The sequence below is a fragment of the Phaethon aethereus genome, assembly GCF_964289735.1.
Source record: "Phaethon aethereus genome assembly, chromosome: 1".
Lineage (NCBI taxonomy): Eukaryota > Metazoa > Chordata > Aves > Phaethontiformes > Phaethontidae > Phaethon > Phaethon aethereus.
Genome location: NC_138575.1, coordinates 152834844 through 152848806, shown reverse-complemented (window position 1 = coordinate 152848806; position 13963 = coordinate 152834844). Strand labels below are relative to the sequence as shown.

At 43.5% G+C, this 13963-nt stretch overlaps 1 protein-coding gene across 2 annotated transcripts in view; it reads right to left on the bottom strand.

Moving 5' to 3' along the window:
- Positions 1 to 13963, bottom strand: part of SH3RF3 (SH3 domain containing ring finger 3) — a gene marked incomplete at both ends in the record, with an annotated part of 262235 nt that overhangs the window by 118377 nt on the left and 129895 nt on the right. The gene's annotated exons all lie outside the window — the stretch shown is intronic.

Below are 13963 nucleotides of genomic sequence, written 5' to 3'. Positions count from 1 at the left end.
GAGAGTGGTCAAGCATTGGAACAGGCTGCCCAGGGAGGTGGTGAAGTCACCATCATTGGAAGTGTTCAAAAAACATGTGGATGTGGTGCTTCGGGACATGGTTTAGGGGGCATGGTGGTGTTAGGTTGATGGTTGGACTTGATGATCTTGAAGGTTTTTTCCAACCTTAATGATTCTGTGATTCTATGAAAACCAGGAAAAATTTAGCAGGGAAAAAATAAACATCAGGGATCAGCAGACCGCTTTGGGTAGGGTCTGGCCAGTGCAGCAGTGCTGTGGGAGGGCACAGGGGTTGCATCGCTGCATCTGTAGTGACACGCATCCAGGTTCCCTCCGCGCCCTCCGAGAGGCGAGAACCAGCCATGCCCTCATAGCACATGGCTCCTCTTCCCTCTGGGGCTTTCAGAGATGCTTAAGAGCGGCTGCACCCCGTGGCTCCCCTTGAGACCCTGATTTTGCTGCAGGAGGGAGCAGCAGCCGGCATGGCATCCCCCTCCCGCCCTGGCGGCTGCGTGCCGCACGGGACTGGGGCCGTGCCCACCGCGGTGGCAATGGGCGCACGCTCCCGGGGAGGGCAGCTGGAGCCTCCCAGGGCAGCTGGCAGAGGCCCTCTGCAGCTGCGGGAGCAGGACTTGCCCCAACACGGTGAGGTAATGACACAGTTGGGGTCTGTTGAGTTTTGTAGCTGGAACAGGAATTTCTCTGGAAACGCTCGCTGCTTATAAATGTAAAAAAGTAGTCTGCTTATACAATGCTGAGACTGAAGGCTCAAGCAGTGGGACAGATAATATAATACTCCTTCTGTGGCAGTGTCATTAAATAGAACTTTGCATAGAAGCCAAAGCACAGCACTGCAAATCTCTCTCTCCCTGGCAAAATCCTCGCTGCCTGCCTTTTTCTGTATTACTCATTACCACCAGGAGAATGATTTATTTTGAAATAGGAGGGAGAGGAGACACTTGGCACCGCGGCTTTGAAGAGTTCCAGTCTTCTGCTCTGCAAAAAGTATTCCGGCAAAAATACCATTGAAAAAAAAAAAAAAAGGATTGCGCATTAAAGGAAGGAGAATAAAAGATATACAGTGTGAATTCCAAGATGAGTCACATCCTGTTGCCCCCTCCTCAACATAAGTCCTTATGGTAGTATGATATCTCCTGCAAGGAGTCTTTCCTTGATGGGGAAATTCACTGAGGAAGGTCAGCACAAGGTCTGTGCAAAATGAAAGCTCCCCCCAGCCTGGTGTTATTAGTGCTAATGGGAATGACTGCTTAAAATGAGGCAGCAAATAACAATTGCCTACCACCCAGATAAAGGATGGACGCACTCAACGGGATGGCAAATGTTGACATAAATTCTGTGTACATGACACATATGACATCTGCGGAGGGGAGGGCATGAGACAGCTGAATACTCTGTGGTTTGAGAATCGAGAAGCTCTGCTTAATTAAGCTGTGCTGACCCCTCGGCAGGGCAGAAAATACTCTACTTTCCTGCAGTATCTTGTCTTTATTTTAACGCAGTTCCCTGAGGGGACTTTAAGCACATGGGGCACCTATCAGTTCCCCAGTCTCTTTTCATAAATGTCCCAAAAGAAGTAGAATTCTTTGGCTGGCCTGACACAATAATGATTTCGACTCCTGAAAAAGTAAATATGTAGTAATCTTAAAACTCCCTTCCTGCATTTAGTTTCAATTTCTTATGAATTCTACTGACATCTCGTCATATGCCAGAAGGGCATTGGACACCAAACCTTAGAGGTGCTTTCTACAAACACACTAACTCAGGGTAACCTGCTGCAGATTTCTGATGGCTACCAAATTATTCCCAACCTCTACAGTTACAGCTTCACTTTCCCTCTTTTTTAAATATCCTAAGAAAGCAGGCCTTGACCTGAAAAGCGCATCGGAGATGACGAAGATGAGCAGTTTTTTGTTCTCATTCTCCACAATGTGGCCACCAACATTCAGCTGTCCAGGAGGTCTTTGCTGCTTCTCAGGCTACCTGACTGACCCCTCATCTCTGTTGCAGGCTTTTGTCTCTCCCACCCAGCTAGTATTTCTACCATCATTAGCCACACAGGTTTTCATTCAATTTTTCCCATCGTTATCTGGTTGATGGGCAGTTGTCAGTTTGCTGCTAACCCTTCTCTGGCTAAGCAGCCCCGGGGGCCAGCTGAGTTGGATAAGTTTGATAGTGGGGCGATGCTGACTGGTTTGTCAGGAATCAATCACAAGCTGCACAGCTCTCCGTTTATTAAAAGGATGCCATCATTTGATCACGTACATGTAGGACAGCCAGTTAAATCAGACTGACAACCTGTTGCCAGCTCAGTATGAGGGACAGTACCAGCGCTGACAATATGACAGCTTTCCAGCGAGGCCGTTGTGGGAACGGGCCAAAGTGACGGTGAACAGGCGATTAGAGCATCCCATGCCACAGTCCCAGAAAAATCCCAGTGCAGAGCAGTTTAACTACTACAAATACGTTACGTACTTGTCTTCTTTCATTAGATCTTGTCTAATCTCATTAAGCTAACAACCTAACCAATGGCAATAAATGTCCCCCCTTGGGAGGGACACACGCTTTTGCCAACAGCAGCTCTTCCATAGGGTCGGAAAAGAGAATAGGGTGTAATTTTCCAATGCCCCGCCAATCCCAGGTGCCGGTGAGGTTCTCCAGCAGCAGAGTGTAGGCCATTGCATGCCCTGGGAGACTCTGCCTTGGACCGAGGGACTGGTACTGTCAAGGATGCTTCTACAACTGGGAATGCACCAAGCACACTCTCCTCCTGGTCTGTGCCAGTAACATCTTTTGCTGCCCGTGAAACGCTGGCCCCCTTCTGTGGAGTTCTTACATTCTTTAAATATTGCACAAGATTATATTCCCACATCCAAGAATGATAAAAATTGGCAACAGGCAGCAGATTTACTCACTCAGATTTATTCTTGTACCAGCAGCAGTGAAAATCTGGCTCCATGCTTTACTATACGGAGCACCATTTGTGGAATTATTCATTAGCACTTCATTTATAAATCAGACTTTAAAAAAATTATTGGCAGTATCTCCCCCTTTCAAATTCCAAGCTTTAATAAAAATATATTTCCTTTTCAGACTTCCGTGTATATAATACCTAGCAATAATTTTTTTAATAATGTTTGTAAAATTTGGCTGTACATCTTTACCGCTAGCTTTTGTTTATGAACCATGGGTGTGGCATTGAGGACGGGTTTTAATTAAAAGGGAACATGCACATAGGACAACTCCTTTTGAGCCACCCATCATTTCCCTAAACTGTCGTCCCAAGGGAGAAGGACTATTTTACTTCACTTTTTTGGCTGGTCACCAAATTGACTGCTTAAGACAATTTGCCGCTCTTGGCTCCTCAGGGCACAGGACTGGACATGGCCAGGGTCTGGTGCTAAAGAGCTAATGGGGGCTGGCGGATCCCCCGGCCCTCCCTGCCTGCTCCCAGCCCACCCAGCCCTGGGCTTAACGCATCAGCTGAAACCTCAAGGAAGGGCAATAGCTTGCTGAGATGATGTGATTTGACCACACACCAAGCCCCCATGCCTCCTGATCCACTCAGAAACAGATTTGCACAACGTGCATTTTGCTCAGAAACATCTGAAGAGATTAATAAGTGAGGAGATTAATCCTGCAAACTACTACTCACATGAACGCTCCCCCCTCGCTAACACCAAGACTCATAAATGCATCGGGAGTCTCCAGGTTTTCAACTTTCCTAAATGCTCCTGCTCCTGGAGGCCAGTGAAGCCTCCTGGCCCTGCTCTGGTGAAGAGGAAAATCCATCGGAGACCTCGACACCGGCACATCCGTCAGCCACTCCTCCCCAACAGGGACAAGCAGAAGCCGGTGATGAATTTCCCCTTTAATCACATCTGGTGTTGCAAATGTATTTTTTAAAATACAAATGTATTTTTACAAATCAGGAAGGTTTCAACTCACACCTTCACAGAGGTGAGTACATAAAGCTTGTCTATGTAAAACTTCAGTGATGAAACCTCACCAGGTGATTTTTCTATCTCAAAAAGAGGCGGCATGCTTTGCTGAAAAACAAGCTATCTCACAGTGCATGCATTCATTGTACAAATTTATTCATTTAATAGAAAAACTTAAAAAAACCCAGCTACTCATCTGATGCTCTAATCAAGAAATGACAATCGCCTGGGACATAAATATTGCTGTTTACTATTTATAACTGTTAATAAGCCTTGTCCCATGAAGTAAACAATTTTCATTTCTAGTCCAAAAGATTCTCTTTAGTGAAAGAAAAAGCATAATTTGATTTTTCAAAACACAGCAGAACTGGACAGAATTTGAGAGGCAAGTATTTAGTTAAGAAATTTCCTCCTCACCTGCTAATCCCCATCATTTCTCACCATATATGACACTCCTGCATATTTCAATTTACACGGCACATTTGCTCTGACGATTTATTAAATGGCAAAATAAGGTGGGGGAAGAGAGGCCTTATGTGGGAAGAGAGGTTTAGATTAAATCAAAACCCAATATCGAAACGTGGCACTTTGGTAATCTGCTTTTGAAGTAACATGAATTTAAATCTTAGACATAACCTTTGATCTAACTTTTTTTTTTTTTTTAAGTAAACACATACAGTACAACAGCTGCAAGCAAAAACTGCTATTAATTTCTGGTGGATGGAAGGAGTACTGGATACTGGCATTTGCAGGGCTTCAGCGCTTCACAGAGAGAACACTGAGGGCAAAGTTTGTGGTTTAGGGATCAACACCTCCTATCAGCAGTGCTTTTCAGGAGAGCACCGCCAGCCTCTTCCTGCTATAAAAATAGCCTAAAATTGTCAAACTTGGCTCTGGGTTTCCTTGAAAGTAAAAGGAGTTTTCCTACTGAGTGAAGAAATGTTATCTGGCTTCTGCTTCCGAGTACAAAGTGCCCTGTTCTACTCTTCACCTGTGGTTGTTTTCCTACCAGGAGGGTGAAATGGAAAAATGTCCAAATTCAGAAAATCAGTCCATACATGGAACAGGGCCACGTACCCATTACATTACAGGCTCTGTCATCTTCTGTGATAACAGATATGTATGCAAGGAAGAAATTCAAGAAATGCTGCAGACCCTGGAGCAGAGCAACCCGCGTATGCAATATGATCGGGCTATTCTTTAAGACCCATTTTAGGGGATGAAAATATTTCTCTAGCAACGCTGCGAAGGTAAAAACAACTCAAATTATCTGCTGTGTAAGCACCGTTCACATCAATGAAATATGCCCAGGGACTATGAATCTTGTGACAGACTTCTCCTAGCTGTATTATCCATAGCACGCTCTACGTTTTTTGATAGGAAATACATTTCTTTGCTCCTTTATGTTTGTTTACTTTGGCCTTCTCATTTCTACTTCACATTACTCATATCTGTTAGGCAGCTGGCTCTGTTGGGATGATAAAACTGACAATTTCAGAGGCACATATCCTTGCTCTGAGCAGAAAGCAGCTTGCCTGTACCACTCACAAGAAATTCAAGCGTGAAGGCTCACCCAAGAACATGGTCAAACCCCCTTCTGGGAAGCGCTATGGACACACGTTGTCACTTTCTGGTTGGAAATGTCCATTGCAAGGGCTCTTGAAAGAGCCCGTACGAGGGGATGTGCTGATGCCCAGCCAGGGGCTTGCGAGGTGCCACCACGCGGCATGGAGAAGCTGTGGCCTTTCTACCAAAGCTGGCAACAGTGCTGGGCTAGCTGTAGCGCAGATCACCACTTCCCAAACACAAGCCCAGCAGCAGCGACAAAAAGGAAGAGCTATCAGATACAAGCAGGAACAAATGAAGAAGTTGGTATGCAGGCAGAGCAGAGAACATAAGGAATCTGCAATAACCACTTTATAAACCCGAAATTACATAGCAGTGTCTGAAAAATAGTTGAGATGACTACATCAAACAATACCCTCACCAGCAATTCTTTAAACTTCCACTTTGTCCATCTCTTTCCTCTTCTAAAATTAATTTTAACATTTAAACTGATGCACTGAAGGCATTTATAAATAAAACAGTCATTAATAAGTACTGTTAATTGCTATTTCTCTGTGGAGGTTTGGTGGGACACATCCCTAATGTCCTTTGCAATTGCTACACATAAGCTGAAAGGGCAGGAGGGGACCGAGAAGGACAATGGGCCAGCTCCAGCTCCGGCGGCGGCGGGTGCTCCTCCATCCCGCCCATCCTGCACTGCCATCGGCATGGCACATCCCACAAGCAGCAGTGAGAATATGCAAAGGCAGCAGAAAAAACGCAAATAATAAATGAACAAAGGAGCGCTCCTTGTTCCCTTCCTGAAAACATTGTTTGTACCAGTCTAAGATGGTCATAAAGATGAGCCATTTTGCCAGGGAATAAAATGATCATGTTTTAGCAAAGATAACATTACAAGTCTGAAAGAAAAAGGGTATGGAGTTATCGCATCCACTCCAAAATTTAACCTACTGAATATACTTGTGCATAAAACCAACACACTCACATGAAATCAACTTCTCCTCTTTATCCATTTGAGTTGTTCTCATGAGTCATATTAAAAGAGTAGCAAATGCTTTAGGATTCAAAATCTGAAATATTTCAAGATATCCAGAAATAGTAACTTTTGAATGGTTCAAAAACACGTAACATACTAAACCAAGCATACTTCCTCTTATTCCAATTTAACATCAAATTCCAACCTCTCCTGGCAGATCCTACTTGGAGGATCTTTCCCTGTTAAGTCTCATTCCTGCTAATTGTCTGCTGAAAGCTGAATAAATATGCTTTCAGGGTAGCCAATGTGCTTTGAGGGTTTTGGCTGTCTGTTGATATGAAGGATCCAAATTTTCCTCGTTCCTGGTTTTTTGGTTTGTTGCTGTGGTTTTGAGAAAGATTATGTTAATATTCTGAAAGCAATCCAAGCCTTCTTTTTACTTGAGTAATTATTTCCACATCATTCAGTGCTTCCACCTTTAGAAATATTTCCTGGGTTCCTCCTGGTGGTCATCTACCCCATAACATAAAAGGGGGTAAGCATGCCACATTTGTTTTTCAGTAACTGGGAGGAATATAGCTAGCTGTGGAATAAAATTACTTCAAAGCCAGCCTTGGCTCTCTTTCAGTTTCAAAGTTATTTCTTACTTCCACACAGCATTAATTTTGGGATACAGCAAACACTTAAATTTTTCCTAATTTTGAAATCTGACTCAAGGGTTTTAAATGTTGTTTTCATTTACACTGCAATAGATCTCTGTACTTTAAGGAGACATTTACTGCATATTTTCAACTAATTTGAGGTTTAAGCTCATAAAAATCTCCTTAAGGTGATGACCTTCGCACTGATCCATTTCCATCACAGTTGAATTTAAAATACTTATTTGAGAGTACACTCTGCTTAATTTTCCTACTGAATGAGGGTTGGCCTAGAAAGCCAGTATTTTGTCTGGGATGAATTTCCAACATAAGCTTTGAACTGTATCACAGAAGTTAGAGCGAGGTGGGCAAAATCACAACAATAAATAGACCTTCAGAGTGCTAGGCACTCCCTGCAAAGAGGAAGAGCTGGCAACCTGCTAATCACAGCAGGCTTGACTCGGCTGTGCCCGTTGATGGAACTAGGCCAGTGCATTTGAAGGGAGCTTTACCAAGTAACTGAGGTGCAGCTCAGTGTAAGGATGACAAGAATTAGCTCATCGGCTGGCCAAAAAAGCCAATCTTTCTTGCTCAGTCCTATCCTAAAAGCTGAGCCTTAACCCATACAACCACATTGGGTTTTTTGCATTCCTACTTGGAAGTCAGGAGAGCCTCCTTCCAACTTTTGAAAGACAGAGCGAGCCAGGGCTCTGAGATGTTTTAATTGGTTCACTTGGGAGCCACCCAGATTTGAATTCCTGATTTATGTTAAACATGGTCTGAAAATTCTCTTTATGCTGGAGAATTCCTTCTTATTCCACCCTCGCTTAATGTCATAGCAGGGAAATATACATAAATGCAATTAGCATTTATGTTCTTGACTTAACTTGACTTGGATAGAAAAAAATAATAATGGCTGCAGCTAGTGTAAAATTTACCACTTTTATTTTTATTTTAAGAAGAATTAAGTAACTCAGGCTTTTGAAAAGTAACAGACAAAAGCTGTGTACCCACTTCTACATTGTAGTCTCAGATGATACATGCATAGATTCGGGGTATAAAATAATCAATGAAAAACCCAAAGGGTTTTTACAAATGCAGATCAACTTCCCTATTCCTGGGTTTATTCCCTATTCCTTTATGTTCCAAGAAGCTGGAAGGAACTAACTTTCATGCTGAAGAAAAGCAAGACTCGGCCAACTCCACCACATGCTCCCAAAGTTCACCGGGATGCTTTGAAAGAGAAGGGCTCTGCCTACATGGCATGGAGCCATAGAAGAGGATTGACGGAGTGGAAGAGCTGGAGTTGAGGACCTAAGGCCCATGCTGTAGGTGTTCTGTGAGCTTTACCTCGGACGAGGCTCCAGTCTGCAGCCATGAACTAAATGTCCATTACCAGCTGAGGTGCATGAGATGTGCTGGACTGCATATTCCCCCCTCAGTTTCTTCTGAAAAGAATTAAATTTGTGTGCTCCAAGACCACCCCATGACAGAGCCAAAGCACAGTTGAGTAGGATGCTTGGATGAGACACCCGAAACGCACACTCCTGGTGCAAACGATAATACCCGTGTAGACAAATGCAGCGTAACCAGAAGAAGAAGAAGCATGGTATTTACTTCTGCCCCAGAAACTTGACAGAACAAAGTGCCACCTCTCCCCAGCCCTACTGCAACCTCCTACCCTCGTTGTGCAGCTGAAGGAGGCTGCCACAACTCTTGTTTCCCTGCGGTTCATGCAGTCAGCTTAAAAAGAGGCAGTACGGGTCCATTATATGCTAGTATTTATCAATCACAAAACTCATACACTTTAAAGTCTGTTAACTGGTACTGGACGTAGGTGATCAGTAGATTTAGACCAACATGAAAGAGGTGTGCGTGAGCCTCCAGCCCAAGGAGCAGCAGTGCCCCATCAATGAGAGACCCTCCCGAGTCGGCTGGGGTCACCCTGCAGCGAGTCCATCCTTTTCCCCATCAGTGCTCATTCTGCCACCCTGCTGCCCCATGTAACGTGCGCAGCAGTTCAGCACTCTTTCCTCACCGTTTATGCTACCCCATGAAAAGCCGTAATTACCCTTGGTGCCATATGGTGTAGAGATGGCTGGGAGCAGCAGAACTGGAGCAGATCAAACAAGCGCTCATCTGACCACCTTTGACAAATGGAGAGGAGGAACCCTGAGCCCTTTGGGAGATACATGGAGATTTGGTCACTTCAGGAGAAGGCCCAAGCCAGTTTGATTTTTCCTGCAGTGGGTAGCAGAGCTGGTGGGGAGGACAGCAATTCATGAAGCACCTCCTGCCTAGGCAAGAGAAGTGCTGTAATAAAATCTGCTTGGTTCAGATTTCACATCCCCCTCCCGCGTGTTCCTCCATCCTGTCCTGCATAGTAGCCTCTCTGCCCAAAGACCTCAAACGAACGCACAGCCCTCTTCCCTGCTTGTCCTTCAGCTGCTTGAGAGCATCGCATCCTCCTATTAACTCCAGCCCATTCAAAGCAGAGCTTTTTTATTAGCACTTCCTCCTCCTGTCCCGTTTCTTGCCCATTGATGCTGTTCCACCGTTCAGAACCTGTCTTCCAGTTTTCCCAATATTGTATCTTAGTTTTATCAATGTCTTTTATATAACGTATCTTTCTCTGCCTCTTATGTCCCAAGGCACTAAAAGAGGGCACTTGAGCTTTAAAAATTCAGCGACTGTTTTTTAAAACCCTCGTTTTGTGCGTCATTCATTCCAACACACTGAAGACCAATTTTCCCTTTAATAGGATCTCAGGAACCTGGAGAACCTGAACAGGACAGATGAAGTGGAATTGCTTCATTTCTAATAACCCAGACATAGTGCAAAGTGCTCTGAGAGTCTTTCATTCAGCACTTATTTATTGTTCATAATTCACCACCTTCTGACAGAGAAGGGCATGATAGAGCTAATTTAATATTTCCATGGTCAGATTCCATTCATATTTGAGTGAAATATCAGTAAATAAAACTGAAGGACCATTTATTAGGCTTCTGAAATTGTCACAGGTTAGGTTATCAAACACATTGTGAGCTGACAGCATGAAAATTAATTCACAGTCCTGCTCACCAGACAGTGGCCAAGGAATCACTCAATCCAGGTGACCAGTGCTTTTGAGAAGCCTTGTGTCCTTCCAAAAATACGGCCCAGTTAAAAAGTCCAGCTGAGATAGATAAACAAGAATCAAGTCAATATGGCAATTTATACAGAATTGTTTAATGAATCTGAGCAAAGCTGTTTAGTTGGGGTGGAGAGGGAAGAAAGTGTATTTGGTGTATGGGAAACATGGAGTGGGTTTGTGTCAGATTACTCCAGGCCACAAAAGGTGAAATCCTTCTCATCCCCAAAAGGAAAATGTTCCATCTCAGCATTTACCAACTGAAGCGGAGGGAATCTTTTCCCTTTTTTTTAGAGACTTATGTATTTCTATCAGCATCTAACAACTGTCCACTGCCGAGGCTCTGCTGGAGGAAGCCTGGAGATGCAGAGAACCTTGGCTTGGACTGGTGTTTGCAAGTCCTGCAGCCCTGGCTTTCAGCAAGTTCACTAGAATTTATTGAGAGCCAGAAACTTGAAAGGTCTAAGTAAGGACACTGCAGAGAGGTTAGAAAAAATAAAGACTCCTTCAGCCACTTCTAGAGCCAAGGTAGATCTGAACTCATGCTGACTTTTCAGAAATATTGGAAGAAAGATTTCCTTCCTCTTTCCCCCAGTGCATACATTGTTTTAGCTTCCTGCAAGGTAAAAAAGGGAAATTATGGAAATTGCATAAAAGCAAGCTCAATCTCACAATATTTCCAGCTGACTTTGGCAGCTTTAAGAATATTGCGTAGGTTGCTGAACCACTAGATATACATCCAGCCTGACCCTTTGAAGTGCACACATCTTAAGTTCAAAGTGAGTCAGAGTTTAATAAAAAGATTTGCTTAAATTGCCCATATTTTGAATTCTCAAGGGCCAAACACCCCATTTAATTTAAATGGCACCAACAAATGGCAATATACTGAAAGCCTGGAAGATACCAGAAATCACCCAAGGCTGAAAGGGAGGACTTACATAACCGAAGAACAACAACATCAACATTTCCTACTTATAACTCATTACAAAACAAAAGGAGTTTGCAGGCAAGCTAATCAAAGCCAAGGAAATGTGAGAAAGATAGAAAATACCAGAACTAGTCAACTAGGTGTTTTAGCTGAACTCATGCTTTTGGGCTATGATTTGTTCTACTGGGTGTGCTATTTGTTGGACTGTCATAGTCCATCCACCGTCAGTGCTATTTCCCAAATCAAGTCATGCAAAGACCAGGCAGGGAAGGATCACTCACTGTAATACAGTACATCAATCAAAAGGGTTATTTTCATGGACTTGGTCTCTAATCAAGCAGCAAATCATTCTCCAGTTTTGCTATCAAGGACCATTACTTTTAGGAAGTGCTTAATCTGAAAAAAATGCATCTATTTGAAGCTACAGGGTGTCTGGTAAGATATACTGAAGACAGAGGAAATGAAATATGTGCCACACAATTTACCCTCTCTGTAGCTATTATGAATGGCTTATTTGTGGAGAGACAGGTAAGCTTCTGGCAAGACAGGAGTTTTAGCTTTCTATTTGTCTAGTTTTTTGAGTTATTACAAAGGTCACTCCTGCACTTCAATTATCTTGAGTGCCACTTTCGATGGGGGAATTTTCAAATTATATCCAAGGTGGCTCAAATATTTGCAAAAGGCTTCAGGGTACGTGTGCCTTTTTAATTTAAGTGCCTAGATAAAATTACTGTTACGTCTGTGTGTCAAAGCATTTTCCCATCAAAGTCAGGGCAAAAGCCTATAAAACCTCAACATGGCACCGTCCAAACGCAGCTGTTCTCCTGCAGGCGAAACATCCCTACCAGGGCATGCTGTGCCACCTGAACGTGCCGGCTGGTCAGCGCTAACATGAGAGAGCCACTTGCTGCATGCCCCTGGCCTGCCAACCATCACCTGGGAAATCCCAGCCAAGGGACTGTATACATGTACAGTGCAGGGAAACAAGCAGCAATATCAAGGTTGACTTTGAGTTACCCCCACAACAAGTTTATCGCTCTTTCACGTAACGCAGTTAGTTAAGCATCTTGCAGACCTCATAATCCGAATAGCTGCAGTGTCCAGAGAAGTGGGATATAGGAGCCCACATGAGCTTTCAGAAACCAGCAGTGACTGAGGTACAGGGCTTGCACCATCTGAAAAATTACTGTTCTCACCTCCTGTGAGTTTTGCTTTCAAGTTCAGATTTTCTCAGCGGTCAAAACAGGCCAATATGCCCCCCCACACACAGCAGGTCAGCTTCCTGATGCCTTCTGTGGTAGGAAAACAGGATGGTGTATGGTCATAATAGACCTGACAAAGCTTCATGCTGGGACCTCTGAATTCCTGTTTTCAACTGCTGGGTTGAAGCCTGGTTGAAACCATAACACTTTGCTCCAGGAGTGATTCCACTGAAATTCATGGGGGACTATTATTTTTTGAGCAAGGGAAAACTGAGAGGAAAACAAGCACTCAGTGGATGAAAACAACACAGTGCCTTCTTGTACGGATCTTCTCTTCCTCATCCCTTCAGATTTCTTCCGCATTTTTCGGGGAAATGTTTTACTAAAAAGTGTTCTTAACAGCTTTCACGAGGGAAGAAATTTAGTTGCTGCTTAATAGTAGCCACTCTTCGTCATACATAATGCACAGACCATAGAGAATGACTTTGTAATGGCCGCTCAAAATGTGATCTAGATAACGAAACACATGTTAGATGAATGTGTCTCAATGCGTCCTCCTTGCCGTCAGCTGCTCGGTCTTGCCTGCTAATTCCTAACGGTGCGAGGAAACACCTCTACTGAGTCACCATCAGCTGAGCACATACGTACAGAAACACCCAGAGGAAACCAGGTTTTGGATATAGCCCTGAGTACAGATAATCAACAAAACGTATTTTTCTTTCTCACGTATTTGTTTCAATTAGAGCTTGTTGAATCATCTCTGCAGCCCCGGAGAGGGCTCAAGCAATCACCAGTGCCGCTCGGGAGGTAATTCAGGATGCCGCCTGGAATATTTGTCCTCTGTCATCATCTGCCACACACTGCTCTTTTAGGATGTTGTCACTCAGAGACTGAAGAACAAAAAGGAATATTAAAGTGAAAGGGTGTCTGTTTGAATGTGGCAATTCCCTGCATAAAAATGAGTTCCATTAATAGGAAAGCTCAACCTATCTCCAGGCAATATTTCAAGTCCTTGTCTGTCTCTAACCTCGGAGGAATTTAATTCCTTTGTATTATTTAAATTATACACTAGAGGGAGAAATTACGAGGTACTGGTCATTTAAAATGCTTTCTTTAAAATGCATAATTAAAAGAGCTAAGCAGGCCTCCTAACAGCAATTTCATCAATCTAAAAAGATTCTGAATTTATTGGCATTTATAAAGTGTCATTTTGTCCCACACCTTTGGTCAGTAAACCAAGGTTTAAACAATTGCCCTTGCAATCTCATGGTCTCACTAACCCAAGCATGTGAAAACAGTACGTGAAAAGACAGCAGACTGAAAAAGGCAAAGGAGTCCTAAAAGAAGATATATAGTGCTCATACACTCCTTAGTTCAAAACCTTAACTACATTCAGTGGCGTCCCACTTCCTAAAGTAGTTGAGTGCGTGGTTACTATCTGATTTGGAAATACTGGGGGACTGAATCTTTGGGCCAGACTTTTAGCTCAGTTACCTGACCGTAAATCCAAAGCAGCTCGTTGATCTCAAAGGTATTATTCTGGTTTATAGGTTAGGAGCAGTTC